Here is a 15476-nt window from a genome sequence, read left to right on the forward strand (position 1 = left end):
TTCCTAACTTTAAGTATATTTAAATCGTCATTGGACAAGCATATGAACGTACATGGAATAATGTAGGTAAGGTGAGCTTCAGATTGGTACACAGTTCGGCGCAACATCGAGGGCCGAAGGGACGGTACTGCGCTGTAATGTTCTATGTTCTATGCTCTAACTCCCTCAGCTTCTGTTCAAGGGCGTACTTGCGTTCTGTTCACTGTTTCATTGTGCATTACCTGAATGACATTTTTGCCAACGCCAATTTTCCCAAACGTGCAATGCGGCCTTCGCAGCTTTATCTTTCTACACGTGCTCCCTCATGGTGGAAGGGAAGGAGTTGCAGGTATTCACCCAATGATGTAATCCTGATGTCTTCCAATATCTCTTCTGCATGTGGGTGTACTCACAACAAGAGTTGCTCACCCATCACTGTGTTTCAAAGGTTTCATCATTTTCTACACGTCTCTTGACTGTCTTCCCTCTATGTATCACTGTCATGTCCTTCAGCCCACTCAAGAGCAAACGGAGGTGGTCAATAGTATGCCAACCCAGCCAGCGGACACGACGCCCGAGATTATGTTTTAAAGTGCTCTCTCAGGTATCTGCATTCCGTCGAATTCCAACCTCCAGAGCATGTTCGATTTGAACTGTTTCACGTTTGGTGCCTAAACGTCTTCTGCCAAAGCCATAAATTATGAAACCCCGTCGCTACGTCAGTCGCACAGGGCTATAGGAAAGGAATTACTCACCAAGTGATGAAGAAAAACTGTAATACATGCTGAAATCAAGGGCAATTATTTGGTATCAACACTACGTCGTGTCGTTTTCATAATAGAAACTTCAAAGCTTTTCCTCTGTGAGTTTAAACAAATGTTGATCCCTGACACATTATGAGATATTGGGATGCTGACAAAGTGTTATATCAAAGAAGTGATCAAAGAAGTGGGTTTCAAGTCGTATTTTGTCATACAAAACGAAGCTTGTATCACAAAACTGATTTGACAGAACGTGTTCTGCTCGAGGTCATCATCTTTTGTCAGTCTCAAGACGTTAGTGCTTCCTTAACTTAGTGGTTCCAGCCCTGGGTTTGTAAACCAGGAGTTGTAACCTCCATTCTCACGGCAGGCTTGCTGAATTTTCTTACAACTATTGCAGCAAGCATCCGAAGGTGTGTTCTTTCTGTTGTGAGGAATTATTTTTGAAGGAACGGCTGGAAGTCATTTTTTTTTACGCAGACCAGGCCTCATCTGTTTCAGTTTGGAAGTCCACATCCGTGTTTTCCTTTCGAGGAATATGAGGATGATAAGCTTCTGATGCGAATAATGCCTTCATTTGGCAGGAAGAACAACGTGACTCAGTAGGAGCAGTAAAGTAACGGTGAAACAGTGCAGGACGAAAACGTACAGGGATGCGGCTGTGTGCTTCTGTTCCTTATGTAGAGACAGGAATGTGCTGGAATCCAAATGAAACAGGTAGGAGGCTGGAAGAGCACAGCTAGCCAGGCTGCCCCAGAGGTGGAGAAATCAACGTTTAGAAGGTACCAAATATTCACGATTGGGGCAGTCTAAGAAGGACAGCCTCCTGCTAGTTTACGTATGTAAACCGAAACGGGTTTTAAAGCTAATAGTGAACAAAGAAGAGGCCAAAGTGTTCAATTCCTCATTTTATGCAAGTTGGGCTCTACTGAGTTCTTTGTCGCTCTCAAAAGATGTGTCTGTGTAGTTCCTTCTATGGGTCAAAATGAGGTTCAGTTCTCCCCAGGTCATGAACAAATGTGACGGGATCTGAATTCAGTCTTTATCGCTGGTTCATTTGAGATTAAAACTTTGCATGGAAAGTCTCATTGAGATGAACACTTCAGACGTCAGGCTGTGGGCTAGGTAGTGGTAACTGGAAAGGAGAATGGATGGATGTTTGATGGCTGGCACTGACATAATGTATTGTTCTGTGCTGTAAAAGCACGGTGTCACGAACATTCTTTTTTGATAGACATTTCTCATCGCTGGAAAAGAAATCTATGCTGTTTAGAGAAGACGCAATTGCACATGCCGTCCTTCCTGGTGACTAGTGGTTACGATGCAGCGCTTTCACCGCTGTGGTTTGAGTTTATTTCTTGTTCAGGGAATCAGGATTTATTGTTCCTGCTAAGGGCAACAACAAAAGTAGAGCATCTTTGACAGGAATCACATTACAAACGCGTCCGCATGTGCCTTGCAATATTGTACAGGGCCGTAAGGCGGCTCACTGGTTATCACTGCTGCCTCACAGCTCCAGAGATATGGTCTGCCTACAACTGGGTTGACTGTCAATAAGGTGCTTTCTTCAGGATCAAATGAAGAGAAAAAGGGTAAGGAATTGTTCTTTGAGGGTTAATCCCTGGAGGATTTGTGTGCATTTGTTGAATTGAATAGCCAGTTTCTGAACTGTTGGCATTCTATGTTCTCTTAGTGTGTTTCTTGAGCAAATGTTCAATCAAAGGAGAAAAGTGAGGTAAAACTGTCACTTCCCTGTCAGGGATTGATCCATTATGCGACAACCAACGGATTCACTTTTGACTGAACTAGCTCCGATTTTCCCTACATTAGTAATGGCAGGACACAGCATTAGAGCGGGTTTTAATGTGTTGTATTTGACACAACATCCTTTCTCAACATGGACTATACTGGGATATAAAGAGATAATAAAACACATGGATGGCGATGACTGGAATGAAAAGACGTCAGGAAGAATGGACAGCGTTTACTTGGAAACAAAGAAAATGGAAACGAAGCCATTAATGTAGTCAAGGGTAATGCCATTTGAAAAGACAAGGCAAGGTTTCAAGGGATGGTGGAAAACACGAATAGATCATGCGTGGTGACACCAGGTAAAACTGAGTTGTGTCCGTTTGGAAGATTTCCAGGCGATGTCAATTTGGTGAGAGTAAACAGGAGGGAAATTCCTTCTTTCGGATGGATCAATATCAAGACTATAGAACTTCAAAACCAGCGATGAATGATAAAGAGAAGTTTGGAGCAGGTTCTTCTTTTCCTTCTACAGCTATTGAATTCAAAAATGATTACTTTTTCGCTGGGAAAAAAAAAATCAGAAGCTGATTCTAAAATATTGGTAAAGACGCCTGCACACACGCAAGGAATGAATTGCCCCGCGACAGGGAGTCTGGGCGGCCATGATGGGTACGCGTTCAGTGCATATGTTGCATCGAATAGCCAGTTTCTGAACTGTGCGCATTCCATGTTCCCTTATTGTGTTGCTTTGGCACATGTTCAGACAGGGGAGAAAAGTGAGTAAAAACAGTCAAGGCCCCATCAGTGATTGATCCATTGTGGAACAACCAACGGATTCACTTTTGACTGAACGAGCTCCCATTTTCCCTGCATTGGTAATGGCAGTATCCAGCATTAGAGCGGGTTTTCATGTGTTGCATTGGACCCAGCATCCTTTCTATACTGGGATATAAAGAGATAATAAAAGCCATGGATTCCGATGACTGGAATGAAAAGACGTCAGGAAGAATGGACAGCGTTTACTTGGAAACAAGGAAATGGAAAGGAAGCCAACGATGTAGTGAGGGATAATGCCTTTTGAAAAGACAAGACGGGGTTTCATGGGCTGGTGGAAAAGACGAATAGATCATATGGCGTGACACCAGGTAAAACTGATTTGTGTCCATAGAGAAGGTTTCCAGGTGATGTGAATTTAGTAAGAGTAAACAGGAGGGAAATTCCCTCATTCGGATGGATCTACATCTAGAGTTTAGAACTTCAAAACCAGTTGATGAATGATAAAGAGAAGTTTGGAGCACGTTTTCTTTTTTCCCTCTACAGCTATTGAACTCAAAAATTATTACTTTTTCGCAGGAAAAATTATTCAGAAGCTGATTCTAAAATATTTGGAAAGACGAGTGCAGACACACAAGGAGTGAATTTCACCAGGACAGGGAGTATGGACGGCTCGGATGGGTACGTGTTCGGTGCACACTCTCTAATTGGTTAATGTTAATTGGAAAGAAATCTCATAACACCTGCAAAGGAGCACGACTCAGGATAGAATGTGCTGATTATGAGGAAAGGTTTAGCAGCTTGTTCCACATGAACTTTTATTGTTGTGGTTCTGTTCGCCGAGCTGGAAGTTTTTGTTGCAAACGTTTCGTCCCCTGACTAGGTGACATCCTCAGTACTTGGGAGCCTCCTGCGAAGCGCTTCTGTGGTGCTTCCTCCGGTATTTATAGTGGCCTGTCACTGCCGCTTCTGGTTGTCAGTTTCAGCTGTCCACTGTAGTGGCCGGTATATTGGGTCCAGGTAGTGGACCTATGATGGTAGTGTTGTCCCAGTGGTACGACACGACCAGCTATCCTTAGTAGCCACACACGCAGACAACAAGCAACAGGAATTCGACTGGGACAACACTAACATCATCGGTCAAGCCAAACAAAGAACAGTCAGGGAATTCCTACAGACATGGCATTCATCCACAAACTCCATCAACAAACACATTGACCTGGACCCAATATACCGGCCACGACAGCGGACAGCTGAAACTGACAACCCTAAACGGCAGGGACAGGCCACTATAAATACCGGAGGAAACACCACAGAAGCGCTTCGCAGGAGGCTCCCAAGCACTGAGGATGTCAACTAGTCAGGGGACGAAACGTTTGCAACAAAAACTTCCAGCTCGGCGAACAGAACCACAACAACATGATTTCTATATTCATTGACCTACGAAGTCGATGCCAATGGCTCACATTGTAATGGGATTCATCAACAAGAGAACTTCAGGATTAACACAGTTCTGTCTTATGTGCAGGGGGTGATTGCACAAGCACAGTATCAAGCTTCCTCGGGGCAAGACCAAAAGATGTTGGAAAGAGTTAACATTTTCGGTCCAGTGACGGTGTCCCCAGCACTGATGGTTTTCAGAAAAAAATTGGTCTATACGCAGAAGATATGTGGGGGTGCAATAATTAGGAGGAAGCAAGATGTCGGGATAGAACCGAAAGAGAGAGACTAACAGTTGGACATAGGAATCGATAATGATTTGTTTGGAGCATTAACAACTGATCACGGAGACTGTTTATGACGAACCATAGGTAGTGCGTATTGGCTGCTATGCTATAACTAGGCCGGGTGGGTGTGGCGGGGGCCAGGACATGGGAGGCTTCAGGCCTCTAAAATGATTGAAAGTAATATGGAGGGTTGCGGGGTCCTCAAACAGAAAATGGTTTGTTGCTTTTTCAGCATGCGCTGAGCTATGGTGGAACACTGCAGTAAGCCTGAGATAGAGACGTTAGTTCGGAAACATAGTTCTGTGCTAAAGGAGCAGTCAGTTTCAGCTGTCTGCTCTAGTGGCCGGTATATTGGGTCCAGGTCGATGTGTTTGTTGATGGAGTTTGTGAGTGAGTGCCATGCCTCTAGGAATTCCCTGGCTGTTCTTTGTTTGGCTTGACCTATGAGGATAGTGTACAAAATCCCATGCAAGGATTGCACAAAACGCTATATAGGACAAACAGGAAGACAGCTAACGATCCGCATACAGGAACATCAACTAGCCACGAAACGACACGACCAGCTATCCTTAGTAGCCACACACGTAGACGACAAGCAACATGAATTCGACTGGGACAACACTACCATTATAGGCCATGCATAGGTTTAATACAGCGTTTTTAATTTAAAATATCTGAATGCTCTCCTTCCAGTGTGACAGTACAGTTGTGTCAGCAAAGGGGATAACTGAGTGAATCACTTTACTTGTTCAGCTAGCGAACATTCCTGTTGTGGTAAGATATAGGGGCAGAATGTAGGAAGAGGGATGGAAAGGTTCTGAAGAAGTTTGACATAGGGACAGAGGAAGTGTTCGTGGTTCTAACCAGTTGAAGTGGGCATATTCCCAATTCAGGACGCACTTGTATCTTATGTTCCTCTCTGTGGCAAGGGAGAAAATTACAGGTGTTCTGAGCAATGTTTAACTTTCCACTTTGGGTTTGTAGTGGACTGGACTAATGCAGTTCCACTTTTCAGCAAGATTGGGAGAGATAAACCAGAGAATCACACAGTAGTGAGTCTCACATCAGTTACAAGGGAACCTTTTGGAGCAAACCCTGAAGGAGAGAGTTAACTGCCACTTGTCCAGGCAAGGTTTCATCAGGGAGAGTCATCACGGTTTTGTTACAGAATGTCATGCCTAACAGATTGGATTAAATATATTTCATTGGCAAGCGATCAGGTTTTTTATAACGAGGACAGTAAAGTTGATGTTGTTTGTGTGGATTTCAACATAGCCTTTAACACGACACTACACTGGAGACTGGTAAGAGGATAAAAGTGAAAACGGATTTAAGGTCGCCAGGCAACTTGGATCCAAACTTAATTTGGTGGTGGTAGGAGGCACAGGATGGTGATAGAAGGCTGTTTGTGTGACTGGAACTGGTATTCAGTGGTGTAACACAAGGATGAATGCTGGGTCCCATGTTGTTTGTGAATGTGTGTCAAGAATATAGAACAATTTGTGGGAAATGGTAAGCAGAGTTGTCGATGATACGAATATGAGCAAAGTGGTTAATAGTGAGGAAGAAGGTCTTAGGATGGAGGAGCTCAGAGATGGATTTGTCAAATGTCACATTCAGATAGGGGATGTTGAAACTCACCATGAAAATCATGTGGTAATGCACATTGGAAGTAACACATCAACGGATTACTCAATGAATGGCAGGACACGCGGAAACCTGGAAGAACATATAGACTTTGCATGTTGGGCCACAGATCTGTGAAGGAAGCAGAACATAGTGAAAATCACAACTTTATCAGTCAAGGCAAAATCTATAAAAGCAGGTGGAGTGGTGTCACAAGTAGACAAGATGGTGAAGAACGTACTTGGCACACCTTTTGTCATTAGTCAGAAAGTCGATTATCCAAGTTGGAATATCATGTTGTGGCGATATAGAACATTGGTGAGATCACATTTGGAATACTGATTGCAATTATGGTCAACTTCCACAGGAAGGATTTTGTGAAAATTGAAACTGTCCACGAACGATTTACAAGGATGTTACGGGGACCTGAGGGCTTGGGTAAAGCGTGGAGATGGGGTAGGCAGGGGCTTTTTTCGCAGGAATGTTCCAGGTAGCGCGTAACGTTCTCACCATTTATAAAATGCTGAGGGCGATGGATAAGCAACTGGCCTAAATCGTTTGCGTAGAATGATGAAGTTCAAAACTAGAGGGCACAGTTTTAAGGTGACAGGCACTGGGACACACTAAATAAGGTATAGAGAGTGAGAGAATGATGGTTAATTTCCAACAGTCATTACTTCAGCTCAGTTTTCGGTTTTAAAAACAAACTTTTTTTTGTGAAAGTATTTTGGTGGTTAAGTCGTGAATGGAACGTTAGGGGTACTAAAATTGAATGATGTACCGATGAATAAGTGAGTGGGTACAGTATTGTCCAATGCACTATGAAATGGAGAATGTCATATGTATAAGGATCTTTTAAATTAAAGATCTTTTAAATTAATTTAAATGTTGCAGGACTCTGAAATACACACCAAACTGGCTGTGCTGGGGTATGAGTCACAATGACTTTTCTGCAGGAGCATCAACTAATTCGGAAAGCAAAATGATATTTTTTATCTGTTCAGCAGTGGCGAAGCCAATATATATTCCTCCATTCCTATAAGCACTTGACGAGTTGAGTGTGCATTGTCTGATCGAAACATTCCAGTTCATGAAACTCTTTTTTCTTTTGAGAAACAGAATGTAGCAGTTATTAAACTGCAGCTTTCTCTTTTCCTGTACCAATTTTAATATTCAAACATTCAGTTGAAGTGACAGACTACTGAATTCTAAAACAATTATTAATTTTCGCTCAGATATTCAGCCTCGGTAGTTTTTTTTTCTTTAGTGATCTGAATGACCTGATATTTATGGGGAAAAGAATGTTGAATTTGTTTTGCATGCGACAGAAGAATCAACTGAGTGGTGACAGGTGTATCTTAATTTTCCTATGCAGTTGAGCTGAGGTAGTGTCGAGTTAAAAGTGTGGGTCAGGAAAAGTACACCTGGTAAGGCAGCATCCATGGAGTAGGAAAGTCGATGTTTCGACCATAATGTTTTCGTCAGCATAATTGGAAACATTGACACTCCGGGTCCTCAGATGTTGCCTAACCACTGTGCTTTCTAGCGCCATCCTTCCTGACTCTAATCTCTCGCATTTGGAATCCTCGCCTTCTCCTCAGGTGGGGTAGTGTTAAGTACAGTTCCTGAGATGTAACAACATGTTCGTAATGATAATTTGGAAATTCAGTTGGAAGCTCATCATTGATGCAATTCATTCTCCCCCTCCCATTCTGCCAAGCACATGCAGGTCCTGCGCCTCCTTCATTAACATTCCCTAAACACCTGACGCCTGAAAGAAGAAGGCCTCGTCGCCCTCTTGGGCCCTTGATGCCACATGGGATCACCAGTTTCCTCATTCGTCCTTCCCTTACGCTATTCTAGTTTCATGATTCCAACTCAGCATTGCCCTCATGACCTGCACATCACCTTTCCAGCCTACCCGCTCCACCTCTTGTCAGAACTCCACCTTTACCTTCTCATCGCATTCTCAGCTATCACGCCCCCAAACCCCCAAGCGGCCCATTTATCTCTCAGTCCCCACGGCCACAAAACCTCATTCCTGATTAAGGGTTTATGCCCGAATCATCAGTTGTCCCGCTCCTCGCATATTGCCTGACCTACTGTGTTTTCTCTCACCACAGTGTCGACTCTGAGTTCGAGCATCTGCAGTTCTCACTTTCTCCACGGGGCAGTATTGTGTAAAAGTCACATGATTGGAAAAGTGCACTTTCTGTGGCTTTCTAAGTTGTTAATATCATTTGCTCAATCGGCTCTAGCTGGAGTATTGTGTGTCTTTCTGCAATTATCATTATAGCAGGGATGTGATAGCATTGGAAACGGTGCAAAACAGATTTACCCGGATATAGTCTGTTCGAAGAGTTCCACTTATGAAGATAGTTTGGACGGACTGGGCTGTCACAAAGATGTTCTCTTTTTAAAAAAAAACGGAGCTGTACTTTTTCTCAAGGATAATGTGTCTTGATATCTTTTTTATCAAAGGCGTTGTAAAACATTTCAGGCTCCGAATCGGATGAAGTGTTACAGAGATGAAAGTGTTCGCTGTGAGGCTTTTCGTTTCTCCCTCAACAGCTGAGGCTGAAGGCCAAAGATGTTATGTTTTTAAAATGAACTGTAAAAGAGTGGTCATTCTGGAAAGCTGAATTCCGGTTTTTAGATCCTGCAGCAGTGGCACACGAACTAATAACCTCTCTCCTTCTGCAATTCTAAAATTTACCTGTAAGCTGCTGTTTCATTTTTACTGTGTTTAAGGTGCTTGTTTTTTTTTAGGATTGTTGTATATTTTCAGAACAGCATAAGTAAGTCTCCTTTGGACAGACTGAGTTCTGTGGGTATTCTATAGTCTGGATTTTGTTTTTCAATCCGTCATTTTGTGAATAATGTTTGTAATTAGCTTCCTCAGGTAATTTTCACCATAAACTTAAAGAAAAAAGTATAATGTTACGATCGGGGTTGTCTGCTTAATAAAGTTTTGAATGTTTTAGCCTCGTCCATAACAAATCGGGAGGTAGTTGGTGGATTAAAATAACAACTGATTGGTGCTTGTGTCTTCATTACGGGTGTTGATTTGGATTGGAGAAGACAATGCCGAGGAAAGCAATGTCTCATTTAGGTACAAAGAGTTGTCTGGCTATGGCAGATGTAAAGTTGGTAGTTTTACAGAAAATAATTCAGGCCTGGCTTCTGGAATTAGCAGACATGCTGAGATTGTATTTGCCTCTTTCTGTGAGGAAAGGAGAGATCATTCTGGCAATAGCTCAGCATTTAACTAAGCTGGAAAATCCATGAGTATCTTTAGAGATGGTTAAAATTTATTTGAAAATGAAGCAGCTTGAGTTAGACGCAAGAGATAAGGAAAGGACACCAGGTTTAAAGCAGTATGAGATATACGATTCTCAGCTCCAAGAATACAATTTGTGCTTGCAAGTGATATAGCTCAATCACCGGTAAGCGTGCTGCCTACTCCAGTTGAAAAGCCAGTCAAGATGCAGACAAGAGTCGCAATGCACGATGTTTATCAAAGGAATTTTCTCCGATTGTGTCTTAATGCGATCACAGAGTCACAAGCTGAAGCAGGAGAAATCAAAATGCACGGATAAGGAAGCTGAAATATGATAACGAAATATTTTTTTATCAGATAAGTGGGACACAGCAGGGGACAAGCGTTAAAATGCAAGTATATTCAGTTCTGCTGTGCTACTGATTTACAGCAGAAAGAAGAAAAAATAAAGCAGTTGGATCAGAAGAAATGCACTTGGAAGGAGAGTGAATGCATCCTCGTGTGATATTGCTTAGCAAAATGATATGTTAAGGAGGAATTGGAGAGGAACACATATTCAAGCAAGTGAGAAATGGGCAGAACGTTTTTCCAGTAGGGTAAAGAAAAGTCGTGCTGCGAGTTCCGCATGTGCCACAAATTGGAGGTGACTTCGGCATGAGGAAAACGGAGGCTAAAGTGCAAAAACATTTTTACCGGCCTGGATTGCAGGGGAATGCATTTGAATTTTGCCAGACGTATCATACGTTGCAACTAAGAGGAAAACCATGGGAAATAATAAAGACTGCACGTTTAATACATATCCCAGCGTTCGAGGAATCTTTCGTAAGTGTCTTCATTCATTGTGTAGGTTCCCTACATCCAATAAAAGATGGGAATAAGCATTAATTAACAGAAATTGATGTATTGACGAGATTTCCAAATGTTGTTCAATCGTGCAATATGACAGTTAAAAGGATTGTGGTAGAATTACGATTTTTTAAAATCTCGATTAAGACTACCATCAGAGATACAATTAGCTCAATGGCCAAACTTCATATCCAAACTTTTCAAGGAGTATATAGATAGTTTGAAAATAAAATGATTCAAATCTACTGTGTCCCATCCAGAATCACACGGTACACTGGAAAGGTGACGTCAATTATTAAAGACTATGTTGAGGTTTTATGGTTCGGAGTAGCCAGATTATTTCCATAAGGGAGTTGCGTCAGTGCTGTTTGCGATCTGAGATGTACCAAAAGAATCCGCCAAACTAAGTCCATCTGAAACCAATTTTGGGCATAAGGTAAGAGGACCATTAAAATTTATGAAGGAAAATTAATAAGTCAGATTACAGAGACCACACATTTGGACGATGTGTCAAATTTTAGAGTTGTACTAAATAATGTTGGGGAGTTGTAGAGACAGTATTTAAAAGTATCGCAGCAAATGGTGATGCAGGAAGTGCATGAGAAATAAAAAAAATCACAATTTTGCCACTGGGAATAATGTATTTATTTAAATTACATTAATCGGTGAAACTTTAAAGTAAGGTTTAGAAGATCTTATCAAATTGAGAGGAAATTGAGTGAGGTTAGCTACTTGATAGCGACTACAGGCATGAAGGAATCTCACAGAATGTCCGATGGGAATATGTTCTAACGGTATTTTGGGAGAGAACGAACGCAAGTGGAGAATGTGTTATTGGCTACGAAACACTGGGAAGAACTAATGTCAGGGAATTCTGCATTGGACGTTCCTGAAATAAAATTGGATAATGCAAAAGTTGTCCAATATTGGTAAAGTTATTCAGTTATCTTCCAGAAGAAAATCGAAAGAGTTATTACTCTTGCATGGAGAGATCTGCTGAAATAAACTGGGAGTTAATAATCGAATTGTAGATGATGTAAATATAGGAGATGTTGTTCTAACTTTGTAACATCATTGCAGGCATAACTCTCTAAAATTTTACAAATTCATAAGGAGGTATCACGTATGCTCCAACTGGCATAACGGAAGTGAGTTCCAATTAATGGAGTTCACCCATCACCATGGCGCCAAAGCCAGATATGTCCCAACAGTTATGTGTGGACGGTCACAAAATCAATGTTGTTAGAAAGACTGACGCAAATACATATGTACAGTGAAGGACTGCGTGGAAAAGATTGGAAGAGTAACTTATATTTCTAAGCTAGACTTCCTCAAAGGTTACTGGCAGTGAACCTTGTCAGAAAGGTCAAAGGCAATTTTATAACGCCAACTGGCCTGCAGACATTTAAAGTAATGCCGTTTGTACGGAAAACACTTCAGCCACATTTCAGAGGTTAACTGACAAGGTAATTGCCAGATACGCAACTGTGTGGTGTATATTGTGCCTGGTGACTGTCACTCTCTTATGGATTGAATATTTACAGCATTTATCGGGCTTGTTTGATCGAATTCGGATGTCAAACTGGTTAGTAAACCTAACTAAAACTAAATCTGCCAAAGCCAACGTCACCTTCCTGGGATATGTCGTTGAACACGGACAAATAGCCCCACAGGATGCGAAATAGAAAGTTACAGGGGACATTTACACATTGTTGACGAAAGGAGCAGTACGACCGTTCCCCGGATTGAGTGGCTTTTACTGAACGTTTGTGCTGAATGTTATCAGTGGGACTGCTCCAGTCACCGAATTGTTAAAAACAGGCAAGAAATTTCAGTGAACACAAGATTTTCAAAATGTATTTGACAGCCTAAATACATTGTTACCTATTGCCAAAGTGTCATCCACAACTAATTTCAAGAAAGCTTTCAAGGTGCCCATCGATGCAAGTGATGTGCCTGTCTCTCTTCTTCTGCCCCTCTAATTTCGACCTGTCAACTTGTTTCATCTTTACTCTGTGTTTACGGGGTATAATTATCAGGAATGTTGCGTACTTTTGGAAAAGCATAATTAAGTCTATTTTGGATAGCTGAGTTCTGTGGATATTCTATGTTCCATTCACTGTGTTTCATCCCTTAATATTGTGAATAATTTTCTCTCTGTTTTAAAAACTGGAAGTCAAACTAATTAAAATATTCCGAGTAAATTTTACTATATATTCACCAAAACAAATAACGACGTTACGCTCTGCATTGCCAGTATAAGAATGTTTTGAGTGGTGTGGCCGAGGCAAAACGGGTTTGTTTTTTCTCAGAGCACAGTTAATTGTGCGGAAACACACTTTTTTTTTAGATTAGATTACATTAAAGTGTGGAAACAGGCCCTTTGGCCCAACAAGTCCACACCGACCCGCCAAAGCGCAACCCACCCGTACCCCTACATTTACCCCTTACCTTACGCTACAGGCAATTTAGCTTGGCCAATTCACCTGACCTGCACATCTTTGGACTGTGGGAGGAAACCGGAGCACCCGGAGGAAACCCACGGAGACACGGGGAGAATGTGCAAACTCCACACAGTCAGTCGCCTGAGGCGGGAATTGAACCCGGATCTCAGGCACTGTGCCACCGTGCCACCCACTTGACATGTACGAAATAATGAGGAGCATGGAATTACAGATTGAAGGTAATATTTGCTCTTGATCGATCACCAGGGTTTGTAGATTTCAGATAAGATGCAGAAAGCTTTGAATAGACTTGTAGGAAAACTTTATCAGTCAGCGAATGGTAGAGTCTGGAACTCACGCTCTATAAAGATCAGTTGGACAGTTAACCCTTCACTCTTCTCTGATTCCACTGACCAAAGAGTTTCGAAAAATACTCAAAGCCGAGCATTACCGTGAGCAACAGTTATTCGATCAGTGGCTTTATGAAATGGAAAGATGCTCATGAGTATCGTGTGCGATTATTTGGCTTCCCTCCTGTGATGACGCTGGAACATTGACTTTCATATTCTCGGGTACATTTAATGAAGGCATTAATCTTTCCTGCAGATTAGGAACTCCAACCGTATTTCGACTTCAGAAAAATCAGTTTTTATGCGTATTAGAAGTCTGCGCTGTCACCAAGCCAGGTAGGATTCGAACCTATAATTTCCTGTTCCGTAGTCAGGCGCGTTATCCATTACGCCACTGGCCTGATGCACAGCCTAAAGAGCCATGATGTTAACACGGACATCGTTAATAGCAGTCATGTTCACCAATTGAACAAGCGATAAAGATAATTACCGTCACTGCTTCAGTCCAATCTTCATCACCTTTCAAAGCAGCGAATTTTCAAAAAGAAAACACATATGTCCTCATGAAGCTTCCATTCACACTCTGACTGGTCAGTCAATCAATGTTATCACTGCTGATCTGATGAATTTCGTATCCACTTCTTCAGCATAACTAACGTGAACGTGAGCCTAATCACCACATCGGATATACTAGTTAATTTTCTGAGGTCTCGATTACAGTAACGACCTTTGCGATCATTTGAAGTTGTGTAGATATCTCGCAAACGTAATATCCGACAACCTCAGTGTTGCAATCACTACAGTGTCTCGGGACACAGAAGTGAAAGATTCAACCGAATCTGAGTTCCCACATCTCAGTCACTGTTTCACAAGTATTCCTTTGTGCGAGTGGTTCTGTTCCTGGCATAATCTCTGCCATGATCCTTATTGCTTTTTGCATCGTGATTTTCCATGTGGCACCAGTATCATGAAATGGTTCTTCCTTGGCATTGTAAACACAGCAAGTTCTGCTCGAATCACTGTCACAGCAATCGGCATTTTTCCCGTTTTACTCCATGTAATATGTGCTTAGCAAACGCTGGGAAAATCAATCTATTTTTTACATAAAAATACTCTTCGTGGTGATCAGTTTCCTTCTTCAAACACCCGCTGTCTCACATCTTTGCGTTTCACATATCATAACCACCCTTTATCGGAGTAACCTCTCCCTCCCACAAGAACTAACTTGCCTAAACATTCACCCTCCCATTTCACTGAGGTACTGCGCAATATAATACTCACATTTGCACTGTTCATTCTGTACTGCTGCGGTCACTGTTTTGGGTGAAAGTGCTCAATCCCATGGTCGACATCTTCAAGCAATTCAATCCATTTAGATGCACCTGTTCTGTAATTAATCCTCGTGGAGCAGCTTTTACTGACACGGACAAGAGATCACTGGAGCATCGGGCTCAGCATAAGTGCACAGCGCAGGATTGAGCAAAAGATGCTTTATTGGAAACGGCAAGTTTCTGTGGCTTTCTCCAGTCGTTTATTTCATTTGTTCATTCGGTTCCCCCGAAATATTGCGTGCAGTTCTGCATCTCACATTACAGTAGTCATGTGATCGCACTGGAAACCGTGCAGAAATTGACCAAGTTGAAAAGTTTTGGTTATGAAAACAGATTGTTTTGACTGGGGTTGTTTTCTTAAGGCAGAGGAAACTGTGACGATACTTGTTTCATATGCACTAAGTAATGAGCGACATGGACAATGCAAGCTAAAAGAAACGTTTCCTCTTGACCGATCAATAGGGGCATAAACTGAAGTTAAGAGGTGGAAAGGGTTGGGGAGATATGCAGAAAAATCTCATCAGCAAGCGTATGGTTGAATCTGGATTCACTCTATGAAGAGATGCACAGAGGCGAACCCACATCACCTTCAGAAATACACGTATC

This window comes from Chiloscyllium plagiosum, unplaced genomic scaffold, assembly GCF_037043375.1.
Source record: "Chiloscyllium plagiosum isolate Xiang-an unplaced genomic scaffold, Cpla_swu_hap1 HiC_scaffold_39, whole genome shotgun sequence".
Taxonomy (NCBI): Eukaryota; Metazoa; Chordata; class Chondrichthyes; order Orectolobiformes; family Hemiscylliidae; genus Chiloscyllium; species Chiloscyllium plagiosum.